The sequence below is a fragment of the Prosopis cineraria genome, unplaced genomic scaffold (assembly GCF_029017545.1).
Source record: "Prosopis cineraria cultivar Desert tree isolate PC_DT_omini unplaced genomic scaffold, ASM2901754v1 PC3, whole genome shotgun sequence".
Lineage (NCBI taxonomy): Eukaryota > Viridiplantae > Streptophyta > Magnoliopsida > Fabales > Fabaceae > Prosopis > Prosopis cineraria.
In genome coordinates, this window is record NW_026555334.1 from 33,768,428 (window position 1) to 33,782,045 (window position 13,618).

Sequence of the window (13,618 nt, forward strand, 5' to 3'; positions counted from 1 at the left end):
CATACTTCACGTGTGAATTCTCAATTCTCCTTTGACTTTGTCTCTCTTTGTGTTCTTTCGTATTGTACGTACAGATTTGTCCATTATGTTTATGGCCGGAAGCTCGCGTTTCTAACTATTTCGAACCAAATTACAGATTTCAGGACATCTGCCGTACAACGAGTTTTAGAACATAAATCTAACAACAGTAAGTTGTGATATATACCTTTTACGGAAACTTACTAAACTAATCCAAACTAAGGCAAAGATCCTGTCATAATTTTTGGTAATTGATGGACAATACCTTTTTAGTAGCTCGAGCCGAAAAGACGAGATGCGTGCGGAAATTTGGGGACACTGAAACAGAGAATTGCAAATGAGATATATTGAACATCATTATTGGTGTTTTTGGCCCAAAAAAAAAATCATTATTGGTAATTACATTGACATTACAAAACAAGATGGAGGGTAGGGAGAACCTGAAGGGAAAAAAAAAAAAAAAACCAAAACGGGAATCCATGGATGTTATTATAGTCACATATAATATTCCTTTCATATCAAATTATGAAATATTTTTTAGATAAAATCTTACATATTAATAAAGTTCATTAAATATACTTTACAACCTTACTTTTTTAAGTCAAAAATATAAACTTTTAAAAATATTCTTCATTTAATATTTCATTAATGAAAGAATATTTAAAATATATATATATAGAAAAGATAATATTAAAAAATTATCATTAATGAAACTTTATTTTTATCAAAGTGTTTTATATTTTGAAATGCTAAAATTTTTTTAAAAGTATTTTATAATTTAAGATGTAAGGGATAGTTAATGCTAGCTAGATTAGACTAAAAGACCTTCTCCAATGTTCTTCTATTTAGTAGATGTGACATTACTCTCTCCTACCCAAGATTTTGCCTTATTCTTAACTTCTTGCTACTTCATTTGCTCATTTTCTTTCCTTGCCATTTTCCTTGCTTCCTCCTCTGCTTTCTTCCATGCTTCTAACTTGGCAATCTCGAGAGCTTCGATCAACCTGTTCAAGTAAGTTTCAGCATCTTCATTCATTGACTTGAGCATCAGATTCTCAGCAACACAGCAGGTGTCATCTCTGTCTTCTCAAACAATTTCTCAATCTAGAATACAAATGGTGAGTCTCAATGCCCAAGTAATTCTTGGATGGCACCTTGAAAACTTCATCGTAACAATAAGACAATTCAATGTGCTTATCCATGCGTCCCCTCCTGATAAGAGCGGGATCAAGCTTGTCCATAAAATTAGTCGTAAACAAAAACACCTTCTCTCCCTCAGAAGCCGACCAAATCCCATCTATAACATTCAATAGTCCAGATAGAGTCACCTTGCTGCTCTTACTCTCTTTTGCTTCTTCTTCTTCTTCAGATTTCTTGATATCATCTTTGGCTTCCTCCTTCCTGTCTTTGCTTTCTTTCTTCTTTCTTTGAGCAGTAAGATTGAGAGAGCAATCAATGTGTTCAATCTCAATAATAGATTTTGTCGACGTGTTGGTAACAGCTTTTTAAGCTACGTGTTGTCCTTCAATGCTGTTAACTCCAGATCATATATATCGTAGTGCAAGAAAATAGTCATGGCAACTACCATAGTAGACTTGCCAGTTCCTGGAGGGCCATACAACAGATGCCCTTCTTCTAAGCCTTCTCGATCTTACCATAGTACTCCTTACCAATCTTGAATTAAACAAAGTCCTTCATGTTCTTTTCTTTCTTTTCTGGCTTTATAGCCAGAGTTTCAAATGTTGCGAGATGCTCAAAACCCACATGGCTCCACCTAATCCCAGTGGTCGTGTACAATTTGAGTCGCCTATTATTCATCTCAATCACCCTGGTTTCTTCCAGAACATGCTTGAGGTAAACCCAGTAATGAGATCCCGGTGATTCCTGTGAAAGGTAAGACTGTAGTACTTCTTCTCATCTGAAGCAAGATTGAATCATTGAAATATGAGCGTGATTGAGAAGTAGTTTTGCTGGCAAACCACCAGAGTTTAATACCTCAAAACTCATCAGTGACCTTTTCGTTGTCCTCCATAGTTAGCATGACTAAGGTCTGGGTTGATAGATTTCTTACATAATGATATTTGATATATGAACCTAAAATAATTTAAATCATTTAATTAAATATTTTTTAAACTTATATATTTATAATTTATTATTTGAACATCTATTTTTTTAATCTTGAGGGTCATATCTATTCTGATATTTCCTTACTTTCTCTCTCTCTCTCTATTCTTCTCTTTCACGAGTGTTTTGAGGACTTCAGCTTGGAGGCTCTTGGCTTGTTGGAAGAGCGTTTTGAGGGAGGGAAGGTTTGAATGGAAGCAAAGAGTTCACTGCAGTTCGGGCAATCTAGATGTATTTGGGGAAGGTGATTGGGACGTAAGGATAGAGAAAGGCAGTAGATTTATCAGTGAATTTTCAAAGATGAGAACGAAGAGAAGAGGAAAATAACGGCTCTAACATGGTGTATGTAAAAGCAATCATGGCCATTAACAAGGCCAGTTGTGCCCACAATTATCCCGTCATCATTATTGTCTCTAAGATTGAGAAATTGAGAATATGCATGTTATTGGGTTCACTCATTGGGGAATAAGAAAATAGTAAAGCACTAATGAAGCACCAGATAGGGACTAGTTAAGGACTAATAAAGTCAAAGAGGGCATCCAATTTGGACTTGACTTCGCTCCTTTGCTCTTGCAGCTACTCTGACTTAAGGAGAAGATCTAGACCATTGAGATTAATCAAGACCTTTCGAATCTTTTGCTTGGGTTTAATGGAGCTGTTATGGAGGGGCTTTGCGAAGGAGCGCGAAGTCTCAAGGGCTCGTCTGAACTCTTTATCATCGTGTTTATTCAATTATAATATCTCTAGTGAGTGAGAAACCCACTAAATCACAATACAAAATTTGCCTCAAATCAACAAGAGGCTCATTAAAATAACAAAGATCAAAATCTTAAAAAAAAATATAACTTGCCAACCAATTTGCACAACGGTTGCCTTTTCTATGAACATGTATAATATCAACCCACTGATCAGGCATCAACAATTCACAAATCATCTTCATAATCTTAACAGCTTTAGTAGCAGCCACCATCCCCTTTTTAAGAGCATGAATAACTGATTAAGAATCACCTTCAACAATTAATTTCATAAATCCCCTTTCCTTCGCACACAATAGACCCCAATACACACCCTCTAATTTTACAGTAAAAGCATTACATGAGCTAAGCCTCTTAACATAACCTCCAATACATTTACCATTAGCATCTTTAAACAATCCCCCACATCCAGCCACTTAATCCTGCCCCTTGAAGCCCCGTCAAAATTAAGCTTAACCACCCACTAAGAGGAAGACTCCATTTAATCTCAACCCTTCTTTAAATATCCTCTCAAAAAACAGACAGCCTTGACAAAGAAGTTATTTCCTCCACATACCTTAAAATAACTCTTTCAAGATATAAAGTCATCACATACCCAATTTCAAATAAGATTTTATTTCGCCAGTGCCACAACCACCAGCATGTGATAGCAAAAATTCTCCCCTACTCCTCATACCCATTTAAATTTATAGTAAACCAATACCTCTTAGATAAAGTAAAAAACTCACCTGTAGTTTCCCCACGGCCAAGAGCAAACCAAATTTTCTTGGCCTCCATACAATTACGAAACATACATCACATCCTCATCCTCCACATTGCATCTACTACAAATAGGTGAGCCACCCAATATTCGACATCTTCTAATTGATGTCATTAACTTCTCATGCATTGCAAGCCATAGAAAAACTTGCACACATCTCGAGCCCTTCTACTTCCATATCCCCCTCCAAACATCATCACATGGAACACATTCCCTATCATACAAGTACTTATACATATGAGACACACAATACATATCAGAATCAAAATTTTCTCACCTCACACAATCAACCTCTATCCCCTCTCTTGGTGTGAGAATAGCTCTCAATTTGAACAAATATCATGACTCAAATAATCTTTCAAAAAACAAAATTCCCACTCCCTTCTTCCATTTACTAAGTTCTTCACACAACAATTTAATAAAGGAGCTTCTGGAATTCTATAACAAACTATCCAGCAAACATCCCATACTATCAACCCAAATATCCTTCCAAAAATTCATACTAGCTCCATCATTAACCTCCCAAGAGAAAAAATGAGAAAGTTAGGCCAAACTTGTGCCACAACTTTCCATAATGATGAATAAGAAGACCTTACCATACAATCACCCAAAAGATTACATCCTCTGCCATACCTGTCCCATAGCATCCTTGAACATAAATTCTAAGGTTTCGCCACCATATTCCACCTAATTCTACCAAGCAATGCCTTATTCATTAATTTCATATCTCTTAACCCAATACAACCCTTCTCTTTTGGAAGACAAATAGCCTCCTAACTTACTACATGAATACTCCTCTTCTCATTACTACTACCCCATATAAAGTCCCTTTACACTTTCTTAATCCTATTGCAAATGCCTTTGGAATTCGAGAGTGCTGCATATTAAAAACAGCAATATGGGAAGAAGTTGAATGCACCAAAGTAAGCCGACTCGCAAGAGACAAGTACGCTTCTTCCAACCATTTAGCTTATTATGCACCTTATTAATAAGAAATTGAAATTTATTTCTAACCACCCCTCCATTCACAATATAAGCCCCTGAATATTTCCAATCTCTTCTGACTTCTGAAACCTACTAACATCACATATCAACCTTTGCTGTAACCCAGAAACAAACATTCTTTGAAAAAGATACTAATGTCTTTTGCTTGGTCACAGTTCGTCCTAAAATAAACATTGAATAATAAAGTACCTTTAGCACATCACATATTTGCTCCACATTTGCTTCACAAAACAACAAAAGATCATCTATAAACATCAAATGAGATATTTGCACTCTATTCCTCCCAACTTTTAATGGTTTTCACTCATTTCTATTCACAAAATCAGAATTAGATGGGACAACTTTTTCATCCCAAGCACAAACAAGTATGGAGATAAAGGATCTCCTTGTCTAAACCCCCTTGAGGGCCTAAATTCCTCCTTTCTAACACCATTCCACAGCACAGACATAGTTGCTGTACTGAGCAAGATCTAATATTTCAATTATTTTCACAATGATACTAATTTCATTCAACACATTGATGATAAAAAGCCAATTCATCTTGTCATAAGCCTTTTTCAAGTCTATCTTTATAGCCATAAAACCTTTCTCGCTACTTATTCTATTCATCATATGAACCATTTCTTTTGCTATGATAATGTTATCCTGAAACATTTCTCTCAGGCACAAAACTCGTTTAAAAAGGAGACACCAACTTATCCATTACAAGCTTCAATCTATTAATAACAATCTTTGTAATGGCCTTATACAGCACATTACACAGTGAAATAGGCCAAAATTGAGAGCAACTTCTAGATTCTCTACCTTTAGAATCATTACAATCAAAGTCTTATTAATTTTAGGAATCCTCATAGGGTTCTCCCACATTTCCATCCTAAATTTCTCAACATTTGCACCCATAATCTCCCAATTATGTTGACAAAAAATAGCTGAAAATCTATCCTCACCTAGAGCCTTAAAACTCCATATATCAAAGAAAGCTCTTTTAATCTTATCCTTCCTTAAAGGCCTCCCTAATTTGCTCAAATTAGATTCAAAAACACTGCCCCACCCTTGTCCAGAAACATACTAAGGTCTAAACCGAGTTTCCTCAAAAAAATAATTCTGTAAAAGTCTTGAATTAACATGCCTACCTCATCCTCATTATTAACCCAATTCCCGTCATTGTTCTTTAGCATACATACCTTATTTCTTCTTCTTCTCATCATATTCTTTATATGATAATATTTAGTATTCTTATCCCCTTGCTTAATCCATCTACCCTTTGATTCTTTATGCCATAATACCTCTTCCTGAGCCCAAAACTTCATTCAACTCTTGCTGAATCACCTTCTCCAACAGACCTGCATCATCCCTTTTCTCCATTTGCAATTGAATTCCATATAATTTCTTCTTTAATTCATTAATCCGTATTTCAAATCTTCTGAAAACCTCCTTGTTCCACACCCTCAAATCCCCTTACCAATGCATTCAACGCCTAGTAGAGTCTCAAACAAACTTCTGCAATTTGAACACAAAAATAATCTCAGCTTACAAAAGCCTTCCTGCCACATCATTACACAATCCTGATCTAACCTTTTAAACAACTGATCCATCCCTAGCCACTTTGGACCTGCCCACGTGAAAAAAAGCCCCTTTGCATGTAAATCAATCAACTATTATCATTAATCCACTAATTAAAGCGATTACATCTAGCCATATTAACTCTTGCACTCCTCTTGGTTCAACCAGTGAAGCAATCTTATTAAAATTACCCACCAACAACCACTTCTTCCTTAGATCTCGCAATATTACCCAGCACATCCCACACATCCTTTTTCTATGTTTATGAGGACTAATAGATTGTCGAGACATCCAATCCTCATTAATTCTACAATGAATAAATTGTTCATGTATTATAACTTCCTCCATATTAATACTCCTATCCTTCCTTAAATCCAAATTCCACCAGTAAAGCCATCGCCTCCTTCAACAAAACCATTTAAAACCTTAAATTTTGGATTATTCTTCTAGCATTTAGTCCACTTACCTAGACTCCAACAACACCACCAAATCTGACCTATTATCTCTACATAAACTCTTAAACAATCTAGCAAAACCCTGCTAACCACACCTCTATAATTCTAGACAAGGACTTTCATTAAAAACCACAACCAGCAGAAACAAGGAAATTAAGCTTTGTTATCATCAATCTTCTCATCATGAGCATCATCTTACTATCTTTCTCACTTAATTCAATGTCTTCACCACCTTCCAGATCCTCATCATCCCTTTTCATATCACTATTTAAGCTTTCCCATCCACTCCTTATCAGTCATCATGTCAATTCTAAAAGATAAACTAAACTTATCATGTGCTTCTGTAAACTTCTCCATAGAAGGCCTATTTAATAGCCTTTTTTCCTCGACCCTCTCATTAATCCTGAAATCAATTTTTTCCACCCTCGACAACACAGACGGAGTAACCACCTTCATTGATTCCTTCCCAACCTTTTTGTTAGACCCCCCTCTTTGTATAAAGAACTATTACCATTAGATATATCCTTAAAGGTCCCCTTGAATTCTTTACTAAACCCTCCTCCTTATTATTTTAGACAGGAAACCTATTACTATTCTTTAAAATCTCCTTTTCGACCTTACCTTTCCACACTTTTCTGGACGCTAAACAACCTTCCCAGTCTCACCTCCTCCACAACTTCCACATCATTCTTTTGACTGCCTTCTACATTAACAGCCTTCTCAAATTCCCTCACAACTACTTTCTCCTCTTTAGCCTTTTTTAATTCATTACAGTCAGCACGAACATGACCTATTTCCTACAAAACAAACAAAGCAAACTCATGCATTCATATTCAATCGATTTAACAACCCCTTCTATATTATTTCAAGCAATAAAGGTTTAGTTAAATCCAATTTCACACATAACTTGGCAAACTTCCCTCTCCCTCCAGAGCCGTAGGAATATCCACTCTAATAGGCTTTCCAATAGCACAACCCAGATTAAATAAAAACTTCCTATTATAACGAGTAGTAGGAAGGTCAAGAAACCTTAACCAAGCAACAACTCGATTGATGACTTCCTTCTTCGAATCAAAATCAGGCCGCTATTGCATTACGCTCAATAGCTATCAAGCACTATCTATGGAACCCCCGTAAGAGCCAGTTTATAATCATCCTAAGACTGAAACTTCACCAAATAAAAACCATTCACTAGATCAATCACCCTAATCTGACCCTGACGCGCCTAAATTTGCCTCAAAATATAAATCAATAGTGCTAAACATACTCCTTCCCAATAACTTCACTACAATGTATGCTTAAATGGTTTTAGCAATCTCTCTTTCTCTACATCATCAAGCACGAAATTTGAACATAGGGGATTGCTAAAATCCATCAAAATACCCTTCAATGGCTCCTTCACTCCCTCAAATCCAGTCCTCGGACCATTCCTCTACTCCTTTATAGCTCCCACCTCATCCTCCTCATCATCTAATCCTCTATGTCCAGTTAGAATTCTTCAACAGTGAATCCCTGTAAGATTGAATAGTCGGACCTTAGACAAAGCTCCTTCCTCCATCCACGCTTTCGCTCGAGGCTTAAGAGAAACCTCACCAAAGAAACTAGCATCCCTTTTTCCCACCTTTTTTTGACCCCAATCCACAGTGTCCTCTCCTCTACCAAAACCCCCACCGCAAGTGCCGTCGCCCCAATTACAAGGACGAGAGCATTTTTCAGTTAGCTATTCTCGGTCTAATACAATTTCCATCATCATGTATTCTCTATTGCTTATTTTAAATTTATTTTTAATATGTTTAATATTATATTATTAAATAAAAATTTACAAAAAATATGAAAATCTTAATATTAAATATGAATTTTTTTGGCACAATAAGAGATGATATCATGTTACTCATTTTAGCTTATAAAACTTAGATTTTCCAAATTTAAATTTTTTATTTTTATTTTATATTTATCAAATAAAAATTATAAATATTTTTTTAAAAAAATTATTTATAATCAATCTGGCAACTGTAGATTTAATTTGGACTATCTAATTTAATACTAAAATTTTATACTTTTATAAATTGACTATCTAGATAATATTAAATTTTTTTATAATTTTTTTAAATAAACTATCTAAATGTATAGATTTAATATTAATATTTTTATATTTTTAACAAATTTTTATTTTAATATACAATATTAAAAATACTGAATAATAAATTTAAAATGAACAATATAGATTAATTGAGGATAAAATTAAGGCTTACATAAAACCTTGAAGTGATGAGTATGAAATGCGCTCGCTTGTAGAGGAGCAAAGTAAAGTCTATTCAATTTCATTTCATTGGAATTTTATAAGGATTAACGAGGAAAGGTATGTTTGATGACATCAAAGGTATTTTTAGTTGGAGGGATGACAGGAGAAGGTGAATTTAATTTTAAAATAAAAAATGAGGTTATAGGAATCCAAAATCATAAATAATTTTATTAAAATTTTATAATTAAATTTATCTAATTTTTAAAAATTAAATTTATTATAACCTCTCCTTCCCTTAATCAAATAGTTTAATTGAGCCCTGAAATTATTGGTAGGTTTGGATTTTAGTTAGGGAAAAAGAGTTATGAAAAAATTTGATTAAGAAAACACGATGAATGCTGATGTTTGGATAATATTCCCCTTCATCACAAATTATAAGATAATGTTAGAAAATTTTTATCCAAATATAAGATAATTTAAAAAAAAAGTTTTATTAATGATACTTTTTAATATTACCCTTCAAATAGATAACTAAATGAAGTGATATTATAATGTACTGATTATGCAGAGGCATGTTTGAAAGTTTATAGTTTTGTTATGAAAAATAACTTTGCAAAATTATTATTATTGTATTTTATTAGTATGCTTAATCTAATACTAAATTATTTTATGATTTGGGATAAAGGAAGTATTTTCTAAAATTGCTTTTGCAAAATCAATTTACCAAATGGAAGAAAAATAGCTTATGCAGATAGAGTTTCAAGAACTAAATGAAATTGAGAATTTAGGGTGTTTAGTAGCTTCTACAAAATAGAGTTTCAAGGACTAAATGAAAATTTAAAAAAATTGGAGGTGTTTGGATGACTTTTTTTTTTAAAAAAAAAAAGCATAGTTTTAGACCTCATAATTAATTCTAGAGGAATATTCAAGCATGTCATACATTCGTAACTTAAAAAACTGTGAGATTATACTACAAAAATGAAAAAAATAAGTTAGTTAAAGTAAAAAAAAAAAAGGTACGCCCCACCTCTATATATAAAGTATTTTAATCGAATCTCATTTACAAATAAAAAGTGTTATTTAGTTAAAAATCATATAAAACTACAATAATTTTTAGTTTTATCCCTAACAATGTACAATATACAATTAAATAATAATGTTAGTTAAAGTAAAAAAAAAAAAGGTACTCCCCACCTCTATATATAAAGTATTTTTAATCGAATCTCATTTACAAATAAAAAATTGTTATTTAGTTAAAAATCATATAAAACTACAATAATTTTTAGTTTTATCCCTAACAATGTACAATATACAATTAATGTCTCATTTATTTTCCAAGATAACGACAAAATTATCTAATCATGCAAAATATCATGACTTTCCTTACCTTTAAAGACAAACTAAACTTCTAAAAAATAATTTATATAATAAAATATTAGATAAAGTAATTTTATCAAGGGAGACTCTCACTAGGGCCCTCAACATACAAAAATTTACATTTAAGTCTCAATAGAATTTGAAAATCTGTGCAAGCTCGAGGGTCCTTCTTGCAAATTTGCTGCTTGTGGAAAGAACATTTGCCCTTGCCTCATTTGAAAACATACAATTTTGCATGAAACCCTAGACCATAAAAGCAACAATCATTTCTCTCATTCTCACCACAAGTGTAACACACTAAATTTCAAGTTGATTTTTTATAAACTAACCATTCTTTAATGAAACCAAAGTTAATAAACACTTACTATAATAGAAAGGATCTACCATGGTAATAATACAAAATTTCTTTTAAAACTCTACCATGACAAAAAAGAACTTTTCATATAAATAAATCATTTTACAAATGACCTACCATGATAGAAATAATTTAACATAATGAACAAGCTCTATTATGGTAATTAAGATATAGTTAAAATAAAATTTTTCTTAACAGAAGACAATAAATAAAATTTTTCTTAATGGAAGAAAATGTGAAACTATTCACATCAAGAACTTATTTTAGTAATTGTTTAGGATCTTGTCACCCAAAGATAGGCTTCTAGGCATATAATTTTTGTAATTTTATAATATCTTTAAGTAATGGTATGCTTAGTAATACCCAAAGTGGATTCACCATAATTCAGCACTTGTTCATCATTAAAAATAGTTAGAGGATGTACACTTGTCCATAGCATAAACACACATTTACTAACTAATTAACACCTATAAGTGAATTTAGTTATATCAACAATATTCTAAAAAGCAATTAGGAACATGAGGGACAGATATGATCCTCATAAGCAAGCTTAATATTTTGCATATAAAGCCCTAAGGGATGTAGAAAATCCTCATATATAACCTTCAAATCAAATTAGGACTAAGAGGGACAGACATAATCTTTTTGACTATATAGATGCATCAAATTGAAGATTAAAGACTATATGATATACAAAATAATATATGTTATAAGTTGGCACAATATACGTTACATAAACTAAAATAAAAGACAATAAGAAAATGATATCTCATACATCAAAATTTACTCCTCCGGTGCTTCCCGGTCAAACTTGCTTCTATAAAATATAATAATGAGAAATGAAATTTGAAAGTTTCAGTAACAAAAATTATTATGTAATTATACGTGCGGATGCAATCAATCATGTAATTGCTAAATGAGCAAATAATATTTAATGGAAGAATACTTCCAACACATGAGCCTCGTCTGAGCTTGCTACGTGAACCTCACCGCTTTAGAATCATCCACTCTCTTCCCTTTTCTTTGTTTTTCTTATTATGCAATTGTATTTTCATATTAGAAGTAATTCTGTGTGAAGCCATGTGGGCATATTTTCTCTTTCTGCGACAGAGCCTCCGATGTAGTGTTCAATTCGAAGGCCAATTTTTTCTGATTTTGGACTGGGCTTCACTCCTGGTCGTCGTTTGCACAGCTCATTCTTCAGCGCCACAGAAGGTTCATAACTAATTGTCATGAATTATCAAAGTTCTTTCCCTACTGTGTTTTCCGGGCCTAGCCCTCTCTTCGTACCCAAAAAGGGGAAAAAAAAGAGCAGTTATTCCCCTTTTAATTTTTTATAATATTCTTTATTTCCACATAATCCTGTAAAAAAAGAAAATTGATCTTTCAACGAAATGATGTTAGAAATTTCAGATATAAGCAAAACGTCTTGAAAATGTATAATTTGTTTTTTTTTTTTTCAAGAAAAATCACTAGTTCTGGCAGAAATGAAGAGTGGGGTAGCTTTCTTTAATTCCTATGCATTGCCGGAGCATGGGATTGGGATGGAATGAATGAAGAGACAAGTTGAATTGCGAATGTAGTGGTACCTATAAACCTATTGACTAGAGAATCTCTCGATAAAATGGCCGTCTCTCGCTCCCATTGAATTCAATGATATTTACAATCTGAGGATTACATCCACCCTCAATACCCCAATGCCACAGAGAACTGCTATACTATAGCAAAGAGTATCCTTAAAATCTAATAATAAATCCCAAAATATATTTTCTGAAAAAAAGAAAAAAAGAAAATAAACAGGGAGGTGTCCTGGAAGAGCTGAGAGCCATACATCGCTCAACACCTTATCCTCACAGTTGCCGGAATAGCCTGCCATTTTTGACTTATCCTCGATAAGCTTCTGTTTACACACAGATCGGAGCTGTCCCTAGCTTCCCTAGCTCTAACCTTCTTCTGGAGCTATTGTTTTATAAAGGCGAGTTGATCCATCACAGACTCACCGTAACACTTATACTATTAATTAAATTTTAAATTTTTTGTCTGATAAAAATATAAGTAGTTTTTTTAAAAACTTGCATATCAGTAAAATTCTCATGCTCATAAAATATATACTCCCTCTATTTAAAAATAGAAAATATTTTTTAAGCAATTGAATGTTTAAAATATAAAATATTTTTAATATTTTGAGATATAATTATTGCCTTTTTAAAAAAAAATTTTCTAATGATAGTGACTTTATATTTATTATAGAATATTTAACAGGAGTAAATATAAACAGATAGAGTTAATTTGAAAGTAAGTAACTATTTTATTAGGGAGTGAGATTCGGTTAAAAATACCTTATATTTTTAAATGAATGGAGTATTATTTTTATTTTTAATTTCAATTATCAAACCATTTTATAATAAATGAGAGATTATAAGTAATTTTTTAAAAAGACTAGCATATCAATAAAATTCTCATGCTCACAAAATATATATTAATTTTATTTTTAATTTTAGTTATCAATGCACTTTATAATCAGTGAGAGATAATTTTACACACAAATTTGGGCTAATAAATATAATGGTTAAAATGAAAAAAAAAACAATTTTTTCATGTTATCAAGTTATTTATATTTTGAATCAAAATTAACCAAAAAAAAAAATACTTATATTTAAACTAGAGAGATTAATTCTTTTAACAAATTACTAACTTTTATTAAATTACGTTAAAGTATGAAGAATCAGCGCATGACACAGGGGAAAGATATGCATATGAACTCAACTTTTTAATTTTCTATTTTGGGTAGAAATTTTTTGGGAGTAAATGTGCATAATGGATTAATCAATATCATACATAAAAATAAAATTACTTGTTATTATTTAGTTACTGTCTATTTAGGCATATGTTTTCAAGGATCCTATTTTACTAATATGACAATACAACATATTTATAAAAAGAAATACTGAAGCAGTCCACTTT

General features: G+C 32.4%; 1 pseudogene; it reads right to left on the minus strand.

Annotated features, from left to right (window-relative positions):
• Positions 1-922: 922 nt before the first annotated feature.
• LOC129305530 (AAA-ATPase At3g28510-like) lies at positions 923-3,674 on the minus strand (annotated as a pseudogene).
• Positions 3,675-13,618: the final 9,944 nt, after the last annotated feature.